We start from the raw sequence: 15,282 nt of genomic DNA, 5'->3' as shown, positions 1-15,282 counted from the left end.
GGGGCAGCAGCAATGCCTCCCCATTCCAAATGGGTCCGTAGCTACTGCAGACTGGGAATGGCATCCTGGGAGGAACCAGGAGTAGGTTCCTGATAGGAATCTCCCAGGTGCAGGAGGAGGTGGGTCCCAGCTACAATAAACCAAGGTGGTAATGCTCATATGCATGAGGGCTGGTTCTGCAAGCTGGGTGATCTTCAGGTGTGCTGCCACTAAGGGCCACCCCAGGGTGTTTTTAAGGCAGCCCCAGCCCCAGCTTCTGTCCTGTATGGGTGTTGCAGCCTCCACAGCATCTCCCAGGGGTGATGGAGGCTCTGGGAGTTTGTGTTTTGGGGTGTCAGGGCTGCTGGTCACAGGAGGAGCTGTTGGGTGAATGAGGCAGGCAGAGATGCCTCTGAGCCCCTGGAAACCATTTTTCAGAGCACAACTAACTCTATTTTGTAGTAGTGCAGCCAAGGATAAGCCATGACACACAGGAGGTGAAGCCCAGGGAGGTGAGGAGGGTTCTGCCCAAGGGATTTGTGGTGTTTCCAGCAAGGAGCCTCTTCACAGGGCACTGGCTTCATAGTCTGGAGGAGGAAATTATTGAGAGCAGCCTGCTCAAGTAAATCTAGAGCTCCCCATCCCCTTAATCCCAGCACAGCACTCGCTCATCTGAAGCAGAGGTTATCCTGATGGGATGCTGGAATTCCCTCTGTTTTGGTGCTTGCTCCAAAGACTGAACCCTGTGTCTGAGCCACCGAGTCGAGCCCTGCACGGGGACAAAATGCTGAACACTTCTCATGTGCTGCCATAAAGAAGGCAGAGTCAGCAAACCACATTCAGGAAATGGTAAAAGGACTGCTTGTAATCACCACTATCTGCAAAGATATCTGTGACACCAGCAAAATAAAAATAAAAATAAAAATAAAAATAAATTTTAAAAAATCTCCTCTTCACTCTTCTTGACCCCAGCGCCACCTCTTTCCTTCTCTCGGAGGCATTAAAGCTCTTCAGAAATATTTGCCAAAGGGTTTTAGGAAAGGAAGTGTTGGATTGTATTTGTCCTTGTCAGCACCAACCTACTCCTTCCTCTTCTAGCTGGGATCCTTTTTGTCCCCTCCTTTGCCAGGACACTGGGTGCTCCCAGCACTCACTGCCTGTGCCTACAGGTCCTTATGAAGAGTCTGCAGTCACCTTCCATCCAAATAATGCACCAAATACCCAGCCCTGTGGCACAGGAGCCCCAAACCCCTATGAGCTGAGGTCCAATACATTTCCCTGGAGGGTGTTCAATGAGTTCTTTGTCGGCATCAAAGCCTCTTCAGAAATTGAAGTCCTAAGGACTGACTCTGCTTGGTGGATGATGCTAAATTCCTGTCCTGGGCTGGTTCTGGTGAGAGGCTCAGCCTGCAGGGCTGATGGGGTGATTGGGGATGCATGAGGAGCTTTGCTCCCCCTGCTCTGGTGGTTTTATGCTGAAGGCAGAGCTGTGCATAGCTCAGGACACAGCTGGGTTGCAGGAGCAAACTGGGAGAATTTATAAGCCTGTGAGCATGTATTTTACCTATATATAAAAAAAGAAAGTTTGGCTTTAAGAGCAGTAAGATTGTATCAACACGACACTCTCCAGAGCAAACTGCAAAGCAATAAAATCCCAAGGCATGGGGCACCTCTTACCCACCCCTTAATGGCTGTACAACACGTTTCTGCTGACTGGGACAGGTTCAGTGCTTCTGCCTCCAACAAATAATGCAATGGCCACCTCCCAAGAGGGGAATCTGCCCTGCCTTCCTCTGAAAGTCCTTTATCTGAAGGTCCAAATGGACCCCTGTGTGTCCACCAGATGGGGTGACAGCCAGAACTCCTTGGCCCCCTTCCTTGACGGGAGAAGGATGCTTGGAGCCCATCTGGGGCTGAGCTGGAGGCAACCTTTGGGTGCTAAAGGTGTGAGCAGAGCTTGAGCAGCTCTGCCTGGTATGGGAAATATTTACTGGACTGAAGGAGAACATCCCATGGTGTGGGTGAAGGCCCTGGGTGCAACCAGCCTGTCCTAGAACCCCAGGAGCAGTTCAGATGCCCAGAGATGCTGGCTGCAGGGGGCAGGGCTGCATCCTTGGGATGTGCCTTCTGCCAAGGATTGTATTTGGCAGGGAAAAGGCATCCAAGAAAATTCAGACACCGAAGCAAAGAGCCTTAATAAATGGGATTTAAATAATAGATTTAGCTGAAAATCCCCAGAAGACAGATTTTTTATCCACACATCAGGTGCTATAAGCTTAGAAAAAGATAACAAAAGGTTCCTCAGACAGAAAAGGTTGAGTTTCTGCCTTAATTGAAAAATCATATGTGGTGTTCATATTCCTAGAGACATGTTATGTTAAGAAGGCATTTATACTGAGAGATGTATCATTACTATTTTGGGTTAAATTAGATTAAAGTGATTTGCAGTTATCCCCATGCTAAGCAATATAAACAGAGAAATTGGAAGTTAAAGTTGTGCTTAAAAGAAGTGCACACAGTTCACCAAGGAAATCCTGACTGCTCTGCCACACCACACACCCACCAGCTGAGTATTAGAGAGGAATTGTTGCTTTCTGGGCCTGTAATAAGATTTATCTGTCTCTCCGTTACAGTGTCGTGGCAGAGAAGAATATTTGTATGCCTTAAATTGTGTCTTTTTTAATTGTGTAATTACAGAAATCACTGTTTAGGGATCTGGAGGTACAGCTAGGTTGAATTTTGCACTTCAGGCAGGCACATGATCTCTTTCTTGAAGAGGATTCCCTGCAAAATCCCAGCATCTACTTTTTGAATATTGGACACATGTCCTGGCTATGCATTTGAAAATTCATTAATTAACTTATCAGTAAAAACTAATTAAAAATTGGTCCTTTAACAAATCTAATGCATTGTGTCAGACCTGTCTTTTTTTTTTTTTTTTTTCCTGAAGATCCTATTAACAGACTAATGCAGACCCTGCAACCTTCATGTTGTAATTAATACTCACTGAAATCTTAGATATAAATTTCACTCTGAGAACTTATTTTACAGTGAGTGGTCTCTTACGAGATTATACTTCATAACTGAAAGTTTATTAAGTGAGGCTGCTTTGCAAGGTTATCCTTCAGTTTCCCATAAGGATTTCCCTCCTTCCCAGCTCCCGGGGTCCCCAGCATCCAGGTCACAAGCACAAGTGCAAGCCCAGCCCATGATTGCTGGGGTGGCCGTGCTGCTCTGCTGGAGTGGAACCTCAGGAGCAGCCAGACACATGGGAGAACTGGGCTGGAAGTGTTTGTATGAATAATGAACTTATCCTGACATTCCAAGTCACTCTAACACCTATGGTACCTTGCACGTGGGCCGTGACATGGGAGGGTGAAGAAGAGAAAAATTTCCTGCCTATTTTAACCATCACAAATAGATTATACTAAATACATGCCTGAACAGCTATAATTAATTTTATTGCCCTCATCTGGGGTGCTCCAAACCATCCACCCATGGTTTTGCCCTGCCTGAGTAATGTGTGCACGCCAGTAAAAGCCTTTGTGCTGCCTGCTGCAGAGAGCATCACCTCTGAGAACAGCCCATAAACATCCCTGGCCTTATTCCAGACAAAGAGCCTGACCAAAACACAACATATTGTCATTTGTAATCCCCCCTCAGATGCTGACCCACCTCAGGTGAACCTGGGCTGTGCCCAGTCCAGTTGTGCAACTGGCAGAACATCCACAATCCTAGCCAAGGGATACTCAGTAAAACTTGGAATTTCTTTTACAGTAAAAATCCTTGAATGGATAGGGTTGGGAGGGACCTTAGAGGTCATCTGGTTCTAACTCCTGCTATGAACAGGGTCACCTATCAGCAGACCAGCTTGTCCCCAACCTGCCCTTCAATGCTTACAGGGAGGGGGCAGCCACAACTTCCCTGGGCAACCTATTCCAGTGTCTCACAGCAAAAGTTTTCCTCCTAATAATCTCTTCTCAGTCTTCCCTCTTCAAGTTTTAAACCATTTCCCCTTGTCCTCTCACTACACATCCGTGCAAAAAGCCCTCCCCCAGCTTTCTCCTTCAGGGACTGGGAAGCTGCCACGAGGTCACCTCAGAGCCTCCTCTTCTCCGGGCTGAACATCCCAAATTCCTCAGCCTGGCTCCACAGGGAGCTGCTCCACCCTCTGAGCTTTTTTCTGCTGTGCTTTTGATGAGCCCAGGACGTGGTTGGCTTTCTGAGCCACCTATTGATGGCTTCTCTTGAGCTTCTGGTCCACTGTGACCCCCCCGTCCTTCTCCTCAGGGCAATTTCTAAGCACTGGGCAAAAATGGAAGCACTGATGTTGCTTTGCTCTCACTGAGGTTTGCTACCCCTCAGAAATGAGTAGAGGAAAAAGAAAAGGTAAAATCAAGTAAGTTAGAAAAGGGCACATTTAAAAATGCATTTTAAAAACCAAATGGCACTTGGACCCACCTCATCCAAGCATCGGCGTTGATAATGGGACTCCTGTTCCTTGCCCCAGCACCTGTGCTCCAGGGAGTTTCAGCCTTTGCCAGGAAGTGGGGCCAAGATTCCCAGCCCACTGTGGGACCAAGCAGCTCCTTGGCCATGTGGGACCCTCCAGCCCCTCTCTGCACCTTGGAGCTCATCCTCCTGCCGTGCTGCTGAGCTGCACTCATAAATTAACAAACTGCAAACACAACATTAAATAATGGCAAATGCATGCTAACAAACAAACAAATAAATATTTCCAGCGCTTTATTAATAGAATTTTGACAGCTTCATTAGGCTGGTGAAATTTCAAGATACTTAATGAAATAATGCTTCATCCCTTGGCTTGTGATATAAATTCTAATGAAATGCGCAATCCCGATTCATCACCCACAAACTGTGATGCTCTGCTCAGAAGGCACTATCCTACTGCCAAGGTTTTTTATTTCCCTGTCGTTCTGATCCTAACAGTTTTATTTTTACAGTTAGAATGGTGGTTCCTAATATGTTAAACTGCAGAATAAAAGATCCCTCTAGAAGGTAAAAAGTATATGTTTAGGTGGAAGAGACTTCAGAACAGATTAGGGGTTGTTTTATATTCTAAATATGACACATTAATATATACTCATTTAATACTATAATTTTTTTTAAGTTCCTTTCACTGAAAGATGATCTTTATTTCTTTGAAAATTGCCTAGTGGAATCCCCACTTGTGCAAATGATAAGTGACTGCCACACACCAAGAGCTAAATGCTCCAGAGCTCAACGGAGCTGCCCTTAAATGAACAAAGTAAATGGAAAAAAATTAAGTAGAATTAATATTATTAAATATAATAATATAAATTATTAGTAGTATTCTATTAAGGTCAGATTAATCCCACTACAATTCAATTGGAATAATACATGCAATTTATGCAATCACAAATGTTTTAACATTTAAATTACCTTTTTGGCATTCTGGAAACCTGCATTTTACATTCCAGAGCAAGTCAAACACTTCCCCTCCCCGAGCCCAGAGCCACCCTCCCCGCACCCGGGCTCCTCCCGGAGGGGGCTGCGCCCAAGACCCCGGGAACGAACCCCCCGGGACGGGGAGCGGGTCCGGGCCGTCCCCGGGCGGTTCCGAGCGGTTCCCGGCCCCCTCTAGGGGCTGCTGAACGAATCGAGAGGAGAAACCGAGCTGAGGGTTCGGACCTGGAGCTGTGTCCCGAACCCCAGGGTCGGACCCCGGGGCTGCGGGGTGCCCGGAGATCTGCGGGGGGGATCGGGTCGGAAATTGATGCGGGGAGAGATTAGGGAAGTGCCTGAAGGGTTATAGGAAAGCTGGGGAGAGGCTTTGGACAGGGGTCTGGAGGGATGGGACAAGGGATAAAGGGTTTTAACTGGAAAAAGGGAGATTTAGGTTACCCCCGATGTAAGAACATAGATTGTGTCCGGAGGAGAGCCCCTAAAATGCTCAGAGAGTGGAGTCACCTCCTCGGTGCAGACAGGCTGAGGAAGTTGGGGTTCATCCTGGGAAAAAGGAGGCTCTGAGGTGACCTGATTGCAGCTTTCCAGTCCCTGAAAGGGGCTCCAAGAAAGCTGGGGGAGGGATTTTTCCATGGGTGTGTAGGGAGAGGAAAGGGGCAATGGCTGAAAGCTTGAAGAGAGGAGGTTGAGATGAGATTATTAGCAGGAAAATATTTTGCTGTGAGGCTGGTGAGCCCCTGACCCAAGGGGTGGGAAATGCCATAGATCTGTGAGTGCCTGCAATCTGCACTGTGCCATGTGCAACCCTTCCCCAAAGCCCTCCAAGGAAAAGGTCTTTTGTAGACTCTAAATTTAAGCTTCCTCCAATGCCCCGAGGAGCTCAGGAGCTGCTTGACCAAGATAATGACACTCCGACATTTTTGGATCTTCTCCGTGTCACTGTTATTAATTTCCTGATCTAATTTTATCATTTTTATCATCTTTTTTTTCAAGTAGTCAGTATATACCACAATTAGGGTTATTTTCTTGATAATAGGAGCTCCTATTATCTGTAACTCATCAGCTAGATTTTTCTTTAGTGCGTTTGGCTTCCCTTATCAATTTTCTACCACTCAGAAACATTACATTATCTTGATTTCTAGTTTTCTCCTGGCTTTTTTTCCCCCCTTTCTTTCTATGCTATTTCCTTTTCTAATTGCTGCTTGCATTTTCTCCTGGAAGGGCCTCAAAATCAAACACCATTCTTTTAAAACTGTAGTAGAAATCCAACTTTTTAGCCAGGTCGTGAACTCTTCGTGGTAACTTTTTGGTTTTTTTTCTCATCCACATAAACTTGTTTATTTTTCTGCCCAGTGAGTTTCACTCCTGTCTTTATTCAGCTTCACAGCCCCAGGAAGAAGCACCAGGTACATATGACTGCTTGGGACTCTCTTTTATTATCCCATAATTAATGTAATCAGGTCATGATCGCCGGTCTCTAGGCAACCACCGATTTCTAGTTCAGTGATCAATTCATCTTTATCCATCATAATAAGATCTAAAACAGAGTTACCTCACGTTAGGTGCCATCCCTTTTGTGGTGCCAAATTATCATAGATAATTCTGCGAGATGCCACTGATGTTTTTATGCCTCCCTGCAGGAGGTCTCCAGCACTCACCTCCCACAACCCTGTCCTGCAGGAAAGGGCAAATTTGCTTTTGATGCCCTCCAGGCAGGTGCAGCCAGCACAGGGGATGACAGCAGGGACCAGAACACATCCAGCTTCTTCCCACACTGCTCATTACCATGGAACACCCTCCACATCCCATGGCTTCTTCAAATAGCCAGAAATGCCTCTTCCCACTCCCTCCCAGTGCTCTCCTCTGCACTGGTGCAGCCTCACCTTGAGTCTTCTGGGCAGTTTTGGGGACCAAACTATAAAAAAAGACATCAAGGTATTGAAAAGCATCCAAAGGAGAGCCACCCGAGGTGAAGGGTCTGGAAGGAATGAGTTCTGAGGAGGGGCTGAGGTCACTTGGATTGTTCAGTCTGGGGAAAAGGAGGCTGAGGGTGATCCCACTGCAGCCTGTGGGATCCTCACGAGGGGAAGGGAGGGGACTGGGACTGATTCCTTCACTCCTGTGACTGAAAACAGGACTTGGAGGAATGGTAGGAATTGGAATCAGGGGAGGTGGAGGCTAAATATCAGGAAAAGGTTTTTAAAGCAGAGGGCAGTTGAGCAATGGAAGAAGCTCCCCAGGGAAGTGGTCACAGCCCCAAACCTGCCTGAGTTCAAGAGGCATTTGGGGGATGCTCCCAGGTACATGGGGTGATCCTGAGGGGGCTCTGCACATGGACAGGATGGGCCTGATGGGTCCTGTCCAACTCAGCATATTCCATGATCCTATCTATGATTCTTCTCATTTCTGGCCAGATAAGACACTACAGCCATTTCTTCTCTTTACATTCCCTCCTGTCTCACTCTACTTATGACCTTCTGCTTTTCTTCTTATGAAGAAGAACCTTCAACCCTTCCTAAGACCTTCCCACTTCTCCAACCCACTCCTTGTGCAACACCAGGCAAGCACCAATCTCTGGGCCTGGATGGAAGAGATGCAAAGTTGGGTTCCCACCAGAATAAGGGAGGGAATCCCATCCAGCTCACCTATAATGTGTTCAGTTGTAAAGGTGCTTAGAAAAGGCTGAATAAACCTGGGAGCTGTTTTCTCAGATAAAGAAAAAGAAAAAAAAAGTTTCACAAGTGGGACCTATCCTACTCTGTGCTAAGCTTGTAAAGTGCTTGAGGATCCAGTGAGAAGGTGTTGAATATTTAAAACTGGGAGGAGGGGGGTAGCTTCCAGCTGCTCTCCCCTCCAGGACCAGGTCCTCTCTTCCATTTCACATCACACTGGGATTTTATTGTTTGATTTTTTGTTTGTTTGACTTCTCTGCAAAGAAAACAAGAGGACAGGCAGAAAGGAATAATGCAAAGAGCATTTTTTTCCCCCTTTAATCCAGCAACCTAAATAAAATTAATAGATGTAACCAGTATTTTTTTTCATATTGATAGTCTCTAGCTAGTCCCTTATTGTTTCCTCAGGGCCTGAATTATGGTGCAATAATTCATGCTGAGTTGGAAGCACAGCACTGGGCTCTCAGCCTTGTGCCTGACAATGCCCCAGGAATGAATTATTGTACCATAACTCACACCTTGTCATATCTTATTGCTGGAACATCCCTTAAATGACAAAGCTAGATTAATTAAGTAGGAATTCAGTCAAAACTTGGGAAAGGCAGCTGATGGCAGGAAGGAGCATGTACTTAAGATCTCCATCTGTGTCACTTCAGTCCAGCAAGGAAGAGCCCCCAACAATTAACACAGAGGAAGAAGTTTCCACATCTGTGTTTCAGTGCCTGTGTCTGTAGCTCTGTTGGGTGGGATTTCTCCCAGTAGAGAGAGAGATTTTCCAAACTAGATACCTGCTTGCTGTCCAGATGTATTGACCAGTGGTCCACAAAGGCTTTTCAAGGGTCCAGGTTGCTGCAGACCAAGTAGTTTGCTTCACAGGGACATCAGCAGCCATTTAGATGGAAAAGATTCTCCCAGGATGGTCAGAAGTCAGCAGACCCCTTCACAGACACAAGCAGGTGCTGTTAATGAGTTAATTTAGCATATTATTTGGTGGCTGAGATTCCCCTGCCCTCCTGGGTTATTATAACAACAACTGCTGTGTGTCACTGCTCGTGGTGTCACCCAGAGGGGAGCCCAGGACAACCTGCAACGAGATTCCCACTTCCTTCACACCTTGCTGAAAATCTGCTTGCAAAATACCAAAATCTGCCATGAAAACAGATGGCAGCTGATCTGTCAAGCCCAGAAACCTTCCAGGTGAGGAGCTGACAGGGACTTGGGGGAGATTTTCCCACCCAGGGTGAACCAGGCTGAGAGATGTGGAGAAGTCAGGTTGCAAACAGCTTTGAGCAGGTGAAACAAACCCCACCAAACAACCCCAGCTCTGGCAGGCAGCCAGATAATTGTTCTGACCACAAAGAGCACTTTAGCCTGTTCAAATCCCCTTCAGGGTATTCTATGGGCCTGTCACTGCAGGAAAACAGCCTCTTTCCTCCAAGACTGTTGATGTAGCTTATTACTGAATACTCATCTGTTTGCAGATGTTCTATATTTTCCTGACATGAAGTTTCTTAACATCCCTTTTAAATTGTCTTTATGCTCACAATGTTGATGCATAATCTCTTTTTTTTCCTGGAGAAGTTACTGTAAGTGCCTGGTGCAATGATGAGATGAAAGCCTTCTTTGTGTTCCTGCCAATCCACTTTGTATGCCTCTGTTTGTCACCTGCAGATAAAAGCTCAGGGATGTTGTTTGGAGCTGGTCTGTGAAGCAGAGACTCAACTGGAGGTAAGGACAGGAGGAAAATAGCAGCAAAGCAACCACCTAATTCCTGACAATCCCAGTGCCAGCCATTGGGGAGCTTGGAGCACCCTGGGCTGTGGGAGGTGTCCCTGACCATGGCAGGGGGTGGGAATGAGATGAGCTTTAAGGTCCCTCCAACCCAACCCATTCTCTGATTCTATGATATTCTATGAGAGCAGATGAGAAGAGCTCTGGCCTGAAGTGTCCCCATCCCTGGAAAGGCTCTGGGATGGGAAGGGGAAGAGCTGAGCTCCATTCCAGGGCATGGGACCAGGATGGCCCTGGCCCAGCTTGCTGCTGGCAGTCACACACTGGAGCCCAGGAGCTGCTTTTCCACCTTGCTGAGGAAAATAAAGAGGTTTTCCTGCAGACATAGAGGGTATCCTCACAGTCACAAAATCATAAGGCAAGAACCTGGATAATGTGGCTCCCACCCCCTCTCAGCCAGCTCTAAAGGGATGAATTTGCTCCCAGTTTTACTGCACAGCTCCCACCCTGTGTGAAGGGGCAGAAACCAAAGCATTTTTCTGTCCTGAGAGCCAGGAAAAAAAGGTAAAAAGCATTAAATGCAAAAGCTTTGGATTGGAAAGTCCTGCCAGCCTAAACAAAACTTGGTTCTCAAGCTCCATCACCTGGATTTGGGGCTGGCAATCACAGAAGTTACAGCCAGCAGCAGGCAGGTCCCCCCAGGTGACCTTCTCCATGGCCCATTCCCATCCCATCCAGGAAGGCTCCCTGTGCCCTGTCCACACTGCCCATCAGACAAGGCTGTCAAGTACTCAGCTAATGAAAATGGGGAGTAAATCAATAACGTGCCACTAATGCACCTTAATTAAAGCACAACAGGCTGCAGCACCTTTGCAAGTACAAGGAAGGGGGATTGGCTGATGTGGTTCAGGAAAAGGAGGCTCAGAGGTTTGAGGATAAACCAAAACTTGTCCTAGAAGTGGACTGGGGAGTGGGAGGGATCTGAGTAAGGGAAGGTGGAGTTCCAAGAGGGAAAGCAGGGGCTGGAAAACAAGAGCAGGAGCAGTGCTGCCATGGAGAGAGCAGAAATACCCCATGGGCTGATGGGGCAGGGAAGGACATGGAGGAAATCAGTGCCAGTGGAAGGAAGATGGAAGTGGTTGGTGAATTGCAGCTTCTAGAGCCCAAACCTTAGATGGTTTTTAAAAAAATTTCTCTTTACAACAGGAATTTCAGTAAAACAAATAGAAATGCTGAGTGAGGTACTGGTGAGACCAAACTGAAGGGAAGCCAGGAGCTGAAGGGATGTATTGGGAGACACAGACCAGAGAGCACCTGCTCAGGGCTCTGCATCCTCCTGGGGGTACAGGACCAGCCCATGGTGTGACATCCATGCTGTGCCATCCAGGCAGCATCACCCAGCAAGCTGGCCAAGGACTTCTGCAGGCCAGGAGGGCTCTGGTGGGATCCCCTCAGCTCTGCCCTCAGAAGCCATGGAGCCTGAACTCAGGGAATGGCCACATGTTCTAAAAGTGAGGTTTTGTCATCTGGAAAGTGAGGTTTTGTCATCTGGCTCTGCAGTCCCCTAAGGGAGTGGCTCAGGGGGAGCTCCTCATGTTCCTGCTGTAATCCATCTCTCCTGGTGACTTTGCAGAGTGTAACATTTTGCTCAGATATGGTAATTGAAATTTAATTGAAACGGGTTGGTTAGGAGCTCTCAGAGGGCTTAGGGGCTGGAGGAATGACAGCCAGCCCAGGGGAAGGTAGCACTGCAAGACCACAGACTGGGCTGGGCTTTAAAATAGTCACCAATTGTCCAAAAGCAAGCATGGCAAGAATAGTTGTGGCTTGTGTTGCATTTGGAAGAGAAACAAGCATGGATGGGCAGTGAGGGCATCTGAAAGGGCACTGATTTGTTCTCAGTGCATTGGAAGGGATTATATGAGAGTAAAGTGAAAGTAATGTGGGAGTAATGTGGGAGTAATGTGGGAGTAATGTGGGAGTAATGATCCTCATCTGGGTGAGGAACCAGGGGCAGAGCTGTGGGAAGGTCTGGGAGCATGGAGCAGGCTGGTGGGAAGGTTTGTGGGTTTGTAGCACTGTATGGCTTCAGAAAAGGGTGACTCAATTTGGGAATGCATCCCATAGAGCCAGAAGAGAGCAGTGACTGCCTGCCTAGGGAATCAGCTTCACCAGAAATATCCCAGCACTCAGGAATTTCTGGGAGCTCTGGATCAGGCTGGCAGTGTTGGGGCCATCAGGCCAGGAGGAGCTTTCTGTGGCTCTGGGCTGTTGATTCAGCCCTGGAGGTGATGTTCTCACCATCCAGCCCTGCTTCCCTTCCTTTCCCTTCCCTTCCCTTCCCTTCCCTTCCCTTCCCTTCCCTTCCCTTCCCTTCCCTTCCCTTCCCTTCCCTTCCCTTCCCTTCCCTTCCCTTCCCTTCCCTGCTATGGGAATTTGCTTCCCAGCCCATGCCAGACCTCTGGAAATCCCCAGCAGGATAAATGCCCATGACAGGTTCCCCACTCTTGATACCTTCTCTCTGAGATGTTGGAATGAAGCTCCCTTGCCCTGGCTCTTGCAGAAATGCCCCAGGGTGCTGCCCCCAGGGCAGGAAATTTGCAGTAAATAACCCGAGTGGTTCTGGGGCAGGATTACCCTGAGATTTGTTTCCATCCTATCGTTGCCATTTGGTTGTCTGTGGGCATTAACTCCACGTTATAATAAGCAAAGCCTCTGAAATACCTTGGTGAGAATTAGGGTTCTATAAATTAACTGATTACTGATAAAGACTAATTATAAATTAGGTCTTATTATCAGAAGCTTCTGAACATCACTGAGTGAATTAAAGCTGCAGGAGGAGAAATACTTCAGTGAAACAGGAAAATACTTCAGTGAACCCTGAAAAGAGACTGAGCTGTGCATAACTCCTTGCTTTGAGCCCAGGGCACGAGTGTCCAACTTTTACAAACCCCCCAGGACAGTGCCCTGGGACAGCCCCCCCTGCCCCCTGGTGCTGTCACCTCCAGACTCCTCTTTACTCCTTTCTTCCCTTTTTTTCCCTTCCCTAGGGGTGAGGCCTTTCCTCCTCTGGTTGCACTGATGTTGGGCTGATGAATTGGGTTAAATTGATATTTTAAATTCTAATTCTAGTCTCCAGCCTTTCAGTCATTCTCCTTCTCTTCCACCTCCCAGCTTTTCCACACCTCCAGAGGTCCAATTTCCAGGGCTCAGCAATTGCAGGGGGGTGACTCTGTTGCAGCCCCATATCCCAGGGGGATTTTTGTCACTCTGGAGTGGTGGTTTCCTAAAGGAAAGGAAACTTTGGCTACGAGTGAAGATGGAATCATCCATCTGGGAGAACTAAACTGTCCTGACCCCCTCTGCAGACCTGAGCCTGATCCCAGTGAGACTCCTACTAAATTTGATGCTCTCCTTCTTGGAAAAATGTTATATCTGTGACCCTGACCCTTCTTGGTGTAGCTTGTGGACACCTGAGCAGCTTTGTTTCCTAGAGAAGGCACCCACCTGCCCATGGGGTGGCTGAAACCCTTCACCCCTGGGAAGCAGAGGGCTTGGTGCATCCTGTCCAGCTGGGAAGAGCTGGGCCACAGCTTCACCCATCACCACCTCTCTGCTTCTTCCTCCTTTCACCTCAGGGTGGCTGCTCCCTGGGGATTTTGGTGCTGGAGCCTTGGGAAGTGCAAGCAGGTGATGGCCAAATTCCAGCTGGGGAGCAGCATCCACTGCCTGGGAGTAAACTGGGAAAACAGCATCCATCTGCTCCTCCAGGATGGGAAAATCATCATCATTTGGCTGTTTCAGGAGAAGTTCCATGTCAAGCTATTTTCATTCCTTCCCAGCAGAGCACGCAGCTGGGAGAGGGTTGTTTTCATGATGACAAGGATTTGTTTCCTCTGTTTGCCAGTACAACCAAACATTTCATTATAAAAGCTCCTGAAATTAAGTAGAGGCAAAAATTAAGATGAATATGCTCATTTTTGCCAATCCTGGGAAATGCTTTTACTCTGAAAGTCTCATTTCATTGCAATATCCTGTAATGGAACGTTAACACTCACATAATGACCTCAAAACCTGCTTAGAATGCAGAAACAGGTCATTGCTGCTCACTTGCTTCAGAAAAGTTATAAAACCCTAAAAATTGAGTTTACAATGGAAACACTTTAATTAGAGGAGCACAACGTGTGACAATCCTGTGGCTCGGGATCAGGTCCCTTCTAGATTACAGACTGCTTGCAGCATATCCATCTGCCTGGAGGTCACTGGGATGTGTTGCTTTCCTAAGTTTTCTCTGCTCTGGAATATCAGGAGAACCAAAAATTCTGACTTAGGAGGGCTGAGGTCCCTGCTACCACATGGAGTTCAAACCAGTTAAACCAGTGCAACCAATACAAAGGAGTTTTTAGTGGGGTTGCAGTGACCCAATTCAAAGGAGCTAAAACATCTTCCTCATCATCTCAGGCCAGCTGAAGGAGGCCTGGCTGGTCTGAGAATGGGAGTACCCACTGCACCTTTCCTCTCCTGGACCTGCATTGGGTTAACCTCCCACCTGGCACTAAATGGGCACAAATCCAAGCCCAGAGAAGCCCCAGAGGGAGCATTCAGCTGCTGTCCCATGGAGAAGAGGACAGAGCAGCCAAGAGTATCCTGGTGGTGGGAGGAAATGTGCTCCCCAAATCCCACAGGGAGACCAGGGGACAAGGCTCTGACCTCCAAAGTTTGTGCCCCTCCAGTGACCTCCCCAAAGCCACCGAGCAGCTGGACACAGTGTGGGCCAATCCCTGCCTGCACCAGCAGCCCAGAGCTAAGGAAAAATGCCTGGAAATGCTCAGCTGCAATTTCCTCATCTTTCTGGAGGGAAAAGTTACCAGGAAACATTGTGAGAAGCATCAGAGAGCTGTCATTTGGATCCAGAGGTGAATTAGAGATGGGGTCTCCTTGGCCTCCCAGAACTCTGCTGCTGTGGCTTGGCAGGAGAGAGGAGAGGCTGTGCTGGCCATGGCTGTAGGGAGAAAGTGGGGAACAAGTCGGGGTCAGATGGGCTGCAGGACCTGCTGGGACACATCCTGTTGGTCAGGATGGTCCAGGGGTGCTTGGCCACCTCCACAGCTCATCCCCCTGCATGCCCTGGGGATGTGCTGCTTCCACCTGCCCTGCCCATCCCCTGGGACATCCCCCCAGACCTCCCCCCAGGCTGGCAAAATGGGAAAGCACCCTGAGAGAGACCTGAATCTGCAGCAGCAAGGGGTGACTCGGACGGGCAGGCTCTGGGGGACATCCCTCAACTGTCACAGCATGTGTGCACACCCATCACCCAATGGCACCACTAGTGACAGTGACATGGTGACATGTCCCCTGACCTGCAGCAGTGCTGAGCAGCTCCAGACCACTGAGAAGGTACCTTTGAGCCTCTTTGCTTAATGCTCGTGTTGACCTCCAGCTGAGAGGAACG

Source organism: Heliangelus exortis, chromosome 22 (assembly GCF_036169615.1).
Source record: "Heliangelus exortis chromosome 22, bHelExo1.hap1, whole genome shotgun sequence".
In the NCBI taxonomy this organism is placed as follows: Eukaryota; Metazoa; Chordata; class Aves; order Apodiformes; family Trochilidae; genus Heliangelus; species Heliangelus exortis.
This window is presented reverse-complemented; position numbering follows the sequence as displayed.